The sequence below is a fragment of the Sardina pilchardus genome, chromosome 5 (assembly GCF_963854185.1).
Source record: "Sardina pilchardus chromosome 5, fSarPil1.1, whole genome shotgun sequence".
Taxonomy (NCBI): Eukaryota; Metazoa; Chordata; class Actinopteri; order Clupeiformes; family Clupeidae; genus Sardina; species Sardina pilchardus.
In genome coordinates, this window is record NC_084998.1 from 35,615,316 (window position 1) to 35,628,732 (window position 13,417).

Genomic DNA, 13,417 nt, shown 5'->3' on the forward strand with positions numbered 1-13,417 from the left:
ATGTTAAGTCTATGGGGGAAATTGTAATAGTTTTTAACTAATAGTTTAAAAAGTATAAAAGTTACAAAGTTGAAAAATACAAAGCCCACATCGCGTAAGTAAGACCTACGCGACATAGTTTGAATGGAGTTTCTACGTGAAGCGGTTGAAGCTGAATTGCGTGCGTTAGAAGAAGAATAATAAGAAGATGAAGAAGTTGAAGACTAGGAAGAACAGTACAGTGCATTTTCATGCACTGTAATAATAACTAGAAATGCAATTCCAAGGAATTACCAGTGCATGAAAATGCAAAAATAGATAGATAATGTAGATATGGTTACTAAGGTGTAGCTAGGGTAGACATGGTTGCATAGTTTACAGAGAGTTGATAGTGTGAAGGTAGACGTTTTAAAGATGAAACGTTCCAGTTCTAACTTAACTAATGATTTCTATTCATGTTAAAATGTTGATTAGCTAACTTAGCTAATGATTTCTAGCAGTTACGCTAAAAATGCTTATTATGCTAGCAATGCTAACTTTACTTACAATGCTAACCAGGTTAATTAGCTAAGTTAACCGATGATTTCTAGCAGTAATGCTAAAAATGCTAACTATGCTAACAATGCTAAATTTGCTAACAATGCTAACCAGGTTGATTAGCTAACTTAGTTGATGATTTTTTGCAGTTATACTAAAAATGCTAACTATGCTAACAATGCTAACCATGCTAACTAGCTAACTTGCTAGTGAGGACTTTTATTTTGAAACATTTTTTTGCTAGGGTATCCATGGTGGCCACTATCAGGAAACAAGAAGTTACTGCAGTATAATCATGTTGGTTGCTATGGAAACGGTCACAAACACTTAATTTTAATGGTTGCTATGTTGGTTGCTAGGTACATGGAGGTTTCATGTAGTTGACTGGAGGCATAGTGGATGATAACTGACAGTTGGAATGGTTGAACAGTTCAATAGTTTAGTAGTTTCAATGGTTAAATGATTTAATAGTGTATTATTGCAGTGAGGACCTTTTATTTTGAAACAGTTGTGGACAGAGGACGTAGTGAAACAGGATCTGTAGTCTTAACGAGATTGTATGCTTAAAGCCTGAGACAGAAGGTGCCTCTCATATAGCGTTTACGCGTCCTCTCTCGCTCCTCACTGATCTACATAAAGAATGATGGAGCGGCAACAATGGGATAGTCTAGCCCTTCTTCTATCTTTCTTTATGTAGATCATTGAGGATCGAGGAGCGAGGGAGGACATATAAACGCTGCTTGAGAGGGACCCACAGTAAATACTTTAAAAGTTGTATGTAGATAGTCTAATTAATGTTGATAGACAGAATGTTTAATGGATGTTGATAGGCAGATTGTTTAATAGATATTGATTGACAGTTTAATGGGTGGATGAGTGAATGGTCTGAAGAAGATGAATGGATAGAAGGTTGGATGGAATGTGCCTTATATTCTTGTTAAGAGAGACACTGATACAGCTCTCTGAGAGTAGTTGACACAGGTGTAATCAATTTAACTGGCTAGTCTTAAGAGAACCAGAGTACTCTTAAAGCCTGAGACAGAGTAAATAATTTAAAAGTTGAATGTAGATAGTCTAATTAATGTTGATAGACAGAGAGTTTAATGGATGTTGATAGACAGATTGTTCAATAGATGTTGATAGACAGTTTAATGGGTGGATGAGTGAATGGTCTGAAGAAGATGAATGGATAGAATGTTGGATGGAATGTGCCTTATATTCTTGTAGAATGGAGAGACAGCTCTCTACTGAGAGTAGTGGATACAGATACAGGTGTAATCAATTTAACTGGCTAGTCTTAAGAGAGCCAGCCTGAGACAGAGTAGATTGTTTAAAAGTTGAATGTAGAGCGTCTAATTGATGTTGATAGGCAGACTGTTTAGAATGGGTGGATGAGTGAATGGTTTGAAGAAGATGAATGGATATAAAGTTGAATGGAATTAGGAGGACTTATTTTGATACTGTTGTGCGCAGAGGATACAGGGGAACAGAATATGTAGTCTTCAGAGAGATTGTAAAGCCTGAGAGAAACTGACAGTTGGTGCCCAGGTGGCTGACCAGCTGGGGTAACATTCTAATTGCTGCCGTGATGTCATAATGAGCCATGTTAAGTCTATGGGGGAAATTGTAATAGTTTTTAACTAATAGTTTAAAAAGTATAAAAGTTACAAAGTTGAAAAATACAAAGCCCACATCGCGTAAGTAAGACCTACGCGTCAAAATTTGAATGGAGTTTCTACGTTAAGCGGTTGAAGCTGAATTGCGTGCGTTAGAAGAAGAATAAGAAGAAGAAGAAGACCGAGGAAGAACAGTACAGTGCATTTTCATGCGCTGTAATAATAAGAAGAAGAATAGGAAGAACAGTACAGTGCATTTTCATGCACTGTAATAACTAAGTAGGCCTAATTGAGTGGAAATAAGTGATAATGTATTTTACAGCCCTGATGCTGTGTATTTTCCTGGTAATTACCTCCTTGTTTTTCAGGTAATTAAACAAAAACAACACTAAAAATGTCATAAGGATAATTGATGGGTTTGTCAACACAGCTAGGTAATTAAATAGGAAGAGGCAATAGTGCATTTTACAGCTCTGATACCATACACAGTTTCCATAAAATTACTTCGCTTCTTCCAGTTTAGTTTAATGTCTTCTTTACCAACTTACTACGACAATGACTTGGTTTGTCTCTTTCTTAGTAGGCTAATAACTAAGTAATTGGGTGGAAATAAGTGATAATGTATTTTACGGCCCTGATGCTGTGTATTTTCCTTGAAATTACCTCCTTGTTTGTCATGTAATTAAACAAAAACAATAAGTAAAGTTTCAAATAATTACCATTTTATTATACTTAAAATGAAAGCTGTTACCTAAAAACTGCAGAGTTATTGCACTGGAAACTGCATGGAAATAACTTATAATAAGTGGCTACCAAGGATTATTCATAAAATGATATCAAAATACCATAGAAATGACCACCTTAATTAATGCTGTTTGCATTGCTATTACCTAGAAACAGCAGAGTAATTGCACTAGAAACTGCATAGAAATTACTGGTAATAAGTGGTAACAAGTGGTAACAAGGATAGAAATGACCATACAATTACCACCTTATTAGCGAGCCGTAATGTAAAGTGTTACCATAAACTCTATGTATAAAGGATGGGATGTGACTAAAGTTCATATGTGAGTCAAGGTCGGTGAGTGAATACTTTTGGCAATATAGTGTATGTACCAAGTATATGTCTCAACCCATAATTTTGTGAATAGATATTATAAGTGCTTGCACATGATTTGCTGAATTAATTCACACTAGTGCAGTGCCCGTGCAAACATTGTTTTCCAAGAAACGTGTTGCCCAATGACGTTGATGCAGGTAGATCATGTTAGATTGGTGATGAGAATCAGGCCCGTGCTGTTAGAGCTTTTTACTCTTTGCAAGGTAATAAAAAAGTGAAGGGGAAAGGCGTTTGAGTTGCAGCTAATGGCTATTAGACACATTACATGCCCGTGCTGTCAGAGCTTTTTACTCTTTGCAAGGTAATAAAAAAGTGAAGGGGAAAGGCGTTTGAGTTGCAGCTAATGGCTACATTACATACCCGTGCGTTTTTGCTGTTGTTGGGAAATGATAGCCTAAAGCTAACCGCATGCATGGCCCGTCTATGCCATGGCCATGCCAGTGCTATGAAGCGCAAGGCAACCACGGTTGTTGATGAGTAGCCTATGCAACGTTACGTGACTTTAACAGCCTGCTTACCAACATGGGTGCATGTGTGTCGGACTCAGCATGTTTATCCAACATGAACAATCTTGAAACGGTCCGTTGTTTACGTGAGACATCGTAATTTCCATGAACACGGAGTTTGTCAGCGAAATGGGCTTTTTTGTTTCTATGCTGGAGTGAGAGTGAGGGGGAGTGGCTAGTGCAGAGAGCGGTAGAATTGTGGGATTGCGGCAGAGTTGTATTTTGTTTAATATAACGATATCTTTGTCATTTTTTGTCCGAACATGACCAAACTTTGCACTGCACTCACGCATGTCATTAGCAATACATGTGTCAAATTTTAGGTCAGTTGGATGAGTGGTTTGAGAGTTATGCGTGGAACACACAGACAGACAGACAGACAGACAGACAGACAGACAGAGTGACACACAGACAGACGTTCCTTGCATTAATAGATAGATTCCAATTCATGAAGGGGGGGATTCTCCCATGCGTGTAAGGGTGCGTAAGGGTGCCTAAGTCCAAAAAAACGCGCAACTATGCGCATTTCCCTCTAAGCGGATTCTGTCATCCACTTAAGTCGGCCATTTACGTGTGGTAGAGAGAGTTGCGCGTTTTGGGTGGAGCAACCCCAAAATCTGGGAGTTTCTTATCCACCTTATTCCTGGTTTCCATGATTCCTTGCGCGAAAAAGGGGTGCGACTTCCGGTTAGTTACGATATTAGCGTCGGCTTTTTCCGGTTAGTTACGCCTCCGAGCCGGCATTTTTAAAAAACAAAACAAATCTCAGCTGATCAAAACATCCTCCTAAATATGTGGGAACAAGGGCCATCATACCTGAAAAGGGACAACGTTATCATACCACTGCCATCTATGCTTACGGATTGGGAAGATGATATGAAAAAGTTAGCCTGATTACCATCGACTTTCAAAGGCTCTGCGAGACTTTAGTCTGACCAACAGCCTGTGCTAACACGGTTTCTTGTCAGCGCTGGTTGACCCGCCTCCTTTAAGTGCCTCGATTTGCTACTGGTAGATGTCAGAAAGCGGATTGCCGAGTTTAAACCAATAACAACACTCTTTCCTCTGCCTTGAACACGCCTCTACCCAGAGCCGTTGGAGCTGCTCAAAGTTGATTGGTTCTCGACCAAAGGGGGCAGTTCCGCAGATTTCGGGAACTCAGAAATCCTTCTCAATGAGCAGTTGACCAGACCAGCAGCAAAAGCCTGAAGGCGTTGCGTCACTGGGAGGGCGTGCCAGGCTATGAAAAAGTGGCCTCGGATAACGTATGCCGAAATATTTAGATATTGCATCCAGTCTGTTGCAACGGACGGTGAAGCGATGAATAACATCAAAAGCTCAGAGGCATATCAATATCTACACAGTCACAAGATTGGACCCGTTCTCCTGAAGGAAGTGACAAATGGTATGGTTTATTTAAAAGCTGACGTTGAACCCAGTCAGAGCTGCAAATCACCACATCACCGGGCCTGGGTTTTGGTCTCCGCTTCATCCGGAGAGATACAAACGGCCGGGTGCTCCTGTATCGCTGGACCGGGGCGGTCTTGCAGTCACGCAGCTGCCGTACTGTGGAAGGTAAGACTATCAAGACTATTTAAAAATGTTAACTAATCTGGCTTAATTAACGCACGATTGTCACTGTTAATAATGCCTTGACGGTAGCAGTGCAATTTAGTTTATAACCTAGACGCTCTTAGCCTAAAATAGTCTATATCTGATTTTCTTTAGGTTGAGAATGCAGTCAGACAGGGCAAGACAGGGGTAGCATGTACAGACGTCCAGAGAAAGTGGAATTCAGGCACGAAGAGAAATATAGAGCAGAAGAGGATTAAGGACATACATTTCAAACACTACAAACCTGATAATATCATGTGTGCAGATTCCTCAAGAACAACATTAGATCATGCAATAAGTTCCCCCCAAATCTTCAAAAATCATGCAGAATTCAAGTCTTACATCGGTTCGTCACCAATGGCACAGATGTTTCAGCTCCAGACAAATGGCCTTCTTCAGCGTGTTACAATTTACATTTAGAGAATACTGACAATCATGATACTCAGATCCAGATGCCACACACACAGCATGGCACTACACTGACATGTCAGAAGTGTTGTGCTTTTTATGACTCCTTTGTCAAACTAAGCCCAGCACAAATGGAGAGGTTGACAGAAGAGACCAAGTTGCAGGGGGAATCTCAGCTGTGGCATGATGCAAGAAAGCTGCGCCTGACAGCCAGTGTAGCTAAAAGAGTGCCTAAAAGAAGCTCCACAAACCCTCAGAAATTTCTGGCTGGTCACTTGTATCCAACATTTACAGGCAATACAGCAACGAGACATGGTAGAGATCATGAGGAAACAGCAATACAGCACTTGGAGGCTCAAGGATACAGAGTAGAGAGGAGGGGCTTGGTTGTCTGTTCTGACCAACCATGGTTTGGAGCCAGCCCGGATGGAATTTTAGACAACACACAGCTCCTTGAAATTAAGTGTCCTCTAAAGATGTCAATAAGAGAGTTTCTTGGTCGACCTAACTGTGACATTCAATGCTTGAGCGATGGACAATACCACATTCACCCCAATGGGCAAAATGGATACTATCTACAGGTGGGGTTACCCTGACTTGATTTGGCTAGATTTAAATAAACATGATTGTGAACTTGTATGTATTAACCTCCAGAGCAAACCTTTAAATACATGTATATATTTCTAGGTTCAGCTGACTATGATGTGCACAGGACTGCAGAGCTGCAAGCTTGTGATCTGGACATCAACTGAGCACCAGGAGCTGGAGGTCCCATATGATGAAGAGTACACCAAGACACAAATGTGCCACCTTAAAAACGTTTACCTTATGCACATGCTCCCGAGATTAGCAGATGATTTTCTGACTAAAACCTTGAAACTCTGCAAAAGCTATTTTGATCTTGTAAATGTACAAGGAGCAAATATGTTTTAGTGCCAAGAAATTACACACAGAAGAACAAATTGCTGTTAATATTTATTATACATATTTACGTATTTATCATACTGTACATATGTACATTTACATTTTTAAGTACATATTTGTTTATTTTTAAAGCCTACTTTACAACAATGACAGTGTAAATATTACATTTTGATATTAAATGTACAGTATTTACCATATTAATACAATGGCTATTAAATCTCATTGCCTGTGCTTACAATTAATTCACCTCTTAAATTTACAAGGCCAGCACAGATTTTTAGGATTTTGTCTAGCTTTGGGGCCAAATTGATTGGAACCTTTTGAGAGAGCACCCTGTACACCAGGGGTCGGCAATTAAGTTAGGCCTCGGGCCAGATATTTTCCGAGCCATTACATAGCGGGCCACAAGTTCACAACCAAAACAATGGCTAATTTCATTAATTAATATCGGAGGAGGTAAAAATGATAGGCGCTCTTGAAATGACAGAGCAGAGACATTAAAGCAGGCTGATGTAGGTTAAATTTGTCGACTGGTCATTGGGGGCGCTATTATATGCCTGTGTCTTTAAAAAATAATAATAAAAAACACCAGAAAAACATTTCCACGCGTTGCTGTTAGCTGTCAAAAAATGGCACTATGAAAAAATCTGAAGAGAAAAGTTAACAGCGAAAACAGGATCTTTAATGATGAATGGACAGAGAACTATGCCTTCATCCTCCCTATTGTATTAATGCAAAGCCCACATGCCTGATCTGTAACAACTAACGAGGGTTTCTCTGCATGCAAAGAGTACAAGACAGCACCACGAAAGTAAGCATGCTAATTTAAAGGTTGCGTTCCTAAATAACACGCACGCTATTAATGTTTGAAACTTGTGCTTTACTTTTCACAGTTCTATGTGCGTTTATTGCCTGTTTGATGTCAGGCCTGTTTAAAATAAGTCGTGTTTTAATTATCACCATAAGCCTATGTCCGTTGTTTGAATGACAACATGTATTTTAGGGACTAGCTTGGAATTTGAGAACCAGCGCTGTCCACTGACTTCATTTGATTTTGCATGTTGTGCGTTCACGCTGCACCTCGCTGCGTGCTTCACTCGTATTCAGATGAAACAAATATCTAAGCATTTAGATTGATTGAAATTCTTCTGTTCTGGAAAGTGACGTTTCAAAATTAAGAGCATGTTTGAGACTGCCAGTCCGATTTTTAAAAAGTTTTTTTTTTTTTTTTCATTCTCTGGTTCAAAAGATCTCACGGGCCAGATGTTTTTTGCTTGCGGGCCGCATCTGGCCCGCGGGCCGCCTATTGCCGACCACTGCTGTACACCTTCAGTCTCCTAATAGCTCGCTCTACATGAATGCGGGCATGAGCAATGCGTCGGGTGCAGGGGCGGAGTGGTAATCGGGAGCTTCCGGGACATTTCCCGCCAGGCCGACCGGCCTACGTTAAATTTGATTTGGCCCATGACAGGCCTGAGGGGCCGCTAGTTAGCCTACATTTATCTTTTATCATCAGAAGACATTGTAATCCGAACTTCTGTCCCTAAGAAATAACCCAAAGTTCAGTTGTCATTGCGAGAAAGCCAACCACTATATAAACCATTTATTTGCGGTATATACCTTAGTCATGGTTACCTTACATGTTAATTACAGGCCTATTCATCTCAGTTCTCTCTCATCAGTGCATTGGTATGTAGCCTTTGGGTGTCTTGATTTAATTGTTCATATATTATTAAAGTGTTATTTAAGTCTTTTGGTCACAAATAAATTCAAAATAGAACAGCAAAGCCTCCTGGGAATCGCAAATACGTTTGCTAGGTCAAGTCTATTACAGAAATGTAGGGGGATAGATGAGCGGCCCCTCCTTTAATGGCATGGCCCTTTAGCCTGTATCAGCATAGCGTTTTGATAGTGAACGGATTAGCAGGTGCTTGCGTGATTAATATGGAAGGCAAGAAGAGGAAAGAGAAAGAGGGGGCTGAAAAGGGCAGAATTAAGAAGAAGCGACTGCTGGAGGAGCATGCATCTAAATGCTCAAAAACAGATTTATCCGTAGCCAAGTCCACGGCCATCAACGAGTGCAGGTAAATTTGACAGAATGAAAAACACTGACACAAAGCTCAACTACGTTATATTGCTAGACGGAAAATATCACAAGCCAATGAACTCATTTACATTTCAAAGTTTCAAACGAATAAATGGCTTACAGTTTTTTTCAGTAGCTAGCGTTTGTCCAAACAGTTGTCACATTTTCAAAAGTCTCCCAGTTAAGCATCCGTCTTTTGTGGCCATACCATTCACACATTTCATGTCGTTATCGCACAATATGCAGGCAGTGAACAATGCTTACATTTTCTTAACAGACAAGTTATACCTCTCAACAAAATTATGGGTCGTTTTTCTATTATTTACAGATGTTAACACACAACATCCTACAATTAAAACAACATTCCAAACCTTAAAGCAATAGTTCGGAATTTTGGACATAGGACCTCATTTCCAACTCAGTCTGGGTGATATAGGTCGGTGAAGACCATTTTCAGTGAATTTCTGCCCTTCCTATTAGTTGCAGCGTTCATCTCGTGCTAATCTGGTGCCAAGATAACGCAAGTCAACGGTAACATCCAGCCTGCCACTGAAAACACTCCACAGAACACCCGAAACAAATACATTTTAACGTCAGACTATCGATGCACATGCCTAGTGTTGATAGAACCATGTTAGAAATAAAACGAACCTTGCATTGCATTGCAATAGCCTACTTTGTTCCCTGTATGGCAGTGGCGGATTGATATTGAGAAACTAGTCCCTCAAAATATAATAAATCATTGAGTTGCAAGGTTAGTTTTATTTCTAAAATTATTCTATCAACACGGTCATGTATATCGATAGTCCGACGATTTAATTGACTTGTCTCGGGTGTGCGGTGGAGTGAGTAAGACTGATGTTACCGTAGAAATGTGTTAGCTCAAAACCAGCGTTTGCAAAGGGGGACGCTGCAACTGAAGGAAGGGGCTAAACACGATAAAAACGGTCTCCACCGACCTATATCACCTCGGTAAAGTTGGAAATGAGGTCCTATGTCCAAAATTCCGAACTATTCCTTTAACCTCTGCTTTTGCAATGGTATCAGTTCAAAAACAATCTCAGCTGATAATAAACAAAGAATTGAATAATTGGCACACAGATGATTTATGTTGGGTATGGGGCCAACCAGCTGATTCCAGTCTGTCTTAGACTCAGTGGCAGGGGTTATTTCTCTCTATTACATTGACATTTGAAGGAGGAGGTGATGTTTTTGGAAACAGAAACAGAAAAAGACATATACTGTAATATCTGGATGAGGAAGAGAACAAAGGGCCCAGGGACAAGAGCACACGCAGTGAGAGGTGTAGGAGGTGCAGGAACAGTGAGAGAAGCAGTGAGAGGTGCAGCAGGAGGTGCAGGAGCAGTGAGAGGAGCAGGCCCAAGGAGAGGGCAAGGTAGATGTAAGAATGCGTGGTGGTGGCTTTTTTTTTTTTGTTCGGTAGCGGGCCGGTGTGGTCAGAATATTCCCGGTGGATTTTTGTGTCCCACTCCGCCCCTGGTCGGGTGTGAGTGACCCGCTCATTGGTGAGCTGGCTTCCCTTGTGGGTAAATGAGGGTATGGTTAGGTTCACTCTACGCTCCTCCAATAAGTCTCTCACTGTGAAGCCTCGGTCACCCATCACTTCATCCCCAGCACGCAAGTAGTCTAAAAACACAGAATTCTGAGTAATGAAGCGGTCACTACATTTACCACCATAAGCATCTGAGATGAACATAATAATTCCAGAGGGAGATGTAGCCCTTTGAGAAATGACATAATAAGTTAAGTTTGAAAATACATAAATAGACTAAGTTAGGATTAATAAAAAGAATAAATAAGAGTTAAAAAGGGTTAAAAACATTTGAAGTGATGTTACAAGAGTTCATGCATATTGTGAGGTGTATGTTAATGCATTGTTTATTGGGTAAATGCATTGTGTTTCTAATTTCATAATTATGGAAATATTGTTAAGATAACATGTGGGTATCTAAAAGAGAAAATACGTGAAATGTGGTATTTTATGTTGCATTTATGTTATTTGAACCAATGAGGACTGAGTTAGAGGTCAAGGGTGATGAGGAAGTGAGTTGGAGAGAAGAACGACACGAGGAGGAAGGAAGAAACTACAGTGTGTGTTGAGAGAAAGTTTTGCTGTTACCGAACTCAAGTTTAGTTTATGCCGTGAGTGAGTAAAACACTCGCTAAAAGCTGTGAATGTTGATGGACAAACAACACGTGAGTCTTGGAGAACATTTAACAGTGGCGTGGTCGTGTTTTGAGGAGAATTTCGGAAGCAACGAACTAGATTTCCCCGCGATTGGAAAGCATGGCTAGTCGGCGTGACTTAGCACAACGTGGCTTGCCAGGGACTTTGCACAGGAGTGGCTAGCTCGGCTACTTCTCAACGCAGTTTCAACGAACACTAGCAACACTGTTTCAACGAACGCTAGCTACGAACAGGCCTGCACCGTGAACTCTAATGACGTCTGGGGTATTCATTTTGATTCATTTAGTTATGATTGCCGGCTATAGGATATAGTGAAAGGTTTTGGTATTTTATTTGAATTCAAACGAACTTGTTATTGTGCTAACTGCTTGAATGTTGGTTTTCAATTGAAACCTAAACTGAAACGTGTTTGAAGCTTGAAAGCTATTGAAGGTTGGAATGTATGAATGTGTAATAGTAAATAGTTATTTTTGCAAAAGTGTGTGGTTATTAAGTAAGGTGAATACATTTAACTTCAAGGTGAATTGATGCTTAGTGACTTATATTAATATTGCTATATGTTTAGTTACCCAAAAGTATAAAAGAAAAGACAGATCATTAAGGTTAAACATTTTTAGTTTAATTCATCATTTAACAGGACTCAGGATAGCCACCCCTATTAATTGCCAGCACAGCAAAGGGGTGCTACAGAGATATGGCAACCAAATATTTCACATTGTTGTTGGCATAATAGTGACTGTATGACTCACTTCTACTGTCTAGATTTTTTTGGCTTCTGTAAGATGGTCTCTGAGCAGTCAATTACACAAGTTGTGTTTGGGAAGTGGTCTTTAAAAGCCTGTGGCAAGGTTGCCTTTATGGTGTCGCGGGGTAACCCTGGAACAAGGTCTTTTATGTGCTCTGCCATGATGTCAATCCACATTGAGATAATTTTGCTTATTCGGCCTTGTGACATTTTAAATCGTCGCACTAAGTCTGCCATAACAAAGTTTTGCCTTAATTTCATTAATGTTATAAGAATCTGATCCACAACAGGCACCAATAATGACGATGAACTAAAAGGATGAAGGCAAGATACAAGGGTGTGAAATTCTAAAAGTGGAATCCCTGTATACAACAGAGAATCGGCATCAGACTCCAAAATGCTACTTGCAACTGGTTGATGTTCAGGTGTTGGTGTCAGTTCAGGTAATGGTGTACTGACTGCACACATCACTGGTGGTTTTGAATAGGTGTGGTCCTCCAGCGCAGGGTCTGACCACTGGTCATTTTTGGCAGGTCGCGTGGTTGCGAATTGCTCACAGCGGTAAAACCTGCGCTCAGTGCTGAAAAAAATTAGAGGGAACATTGGGAGTAAGATTAAGGTGGGGGAGAAGGGCCTTACTGATGGTGCATTAATGAACTTCTGCTAATGCAGTGTTGGAGTGGAGTAGTGAGCTGTGTGTATGAGGGGATAAGGAGTTCCTCGTGATGACAGTGGAGTGTCTAATTATATCTTTTTTTTATTTGCAAGATGCGTACAATTTAGAGGGGGTGCAATATGTTAATAGGGCAACTGTAACACAGCAGGATTGTTTTGTGTATTGTGTCTTAGGGGTCTGTGCAATATAGGACTACAGCAAAAGTCCACTGATTCCTGTTGCCATAAGTTGAAGAAGACATGAATGCTGTAATGAATGTAAAGTTATTTTATGACGACCAGACTTTTTGATGAGAACTGCAATGTTAGGGATATGGTGTGTGTGGGGGTGGGGTGGGGGCATGTGTTGGGGCTGCGCAGACTGCCATCACGTCTATGTCAATTCATGTTGTTTGGAGATCCACACTTTATACCTGAAGTCATCTGCTTATAGCCAGTAACTTCGCTTCGTTGTATAGGCCTATCCCCCACCCTCATCTAGACTAGGCTCACAAAATAGAACAGTGTAACTGAAACGGCGGAGAAGCTAACATTACTGTAATGTATTAGCCTACTCCTGAGTCCTGATAGCATGAGCTTGTAGTAGCCTAGCCTTGCCCTGTCCCTCTGAATGTTAAATGTCTGTCTTCCCAAGATAGCCTACAAACACGTTACTTTAACCATAATCGTATTTTGATGTTATACAAAACGAATTGGTCTAATTACCATTGCCTTACCTGCAGTGTTGTCAATCCGGGTGAGGATCCGACGTCTTTTCTCCGGTGGTCGATCGTAGCCCAACCATAAAGTCGGATATGGGTTAGCCTCTGTTGGCTGTTTGTCAACAAAGTGGCATGAACAAACAAACAATGATTTGGGCGGGTTCTTCAAATTTAAATTTTTGAGCCAGTTTCTTTTTGAATCGTCGTCTTTTGGCAATCGATGAAAACAGTATCGTGGAGGACAGCTGCAGTCCCTCTTTGTTTTGGGTGCATGATCAAAACATTGTTGATCGAGCC

General features: G+C 40.5%; 1 pseudogene; it reads right to left on the reverse strand.

Moving 5' to 3' along the window:
- Positions 1-6,916: 6,916 nt before the first annotated feature.
- Positions 6,917-12,268, reverse strand: LOC134079715 (uncharacterized; annotated as a pseudogene).
- Between the last annotated feature and the right edge of the window lie 1,149 nt (positions 12,269-13,417).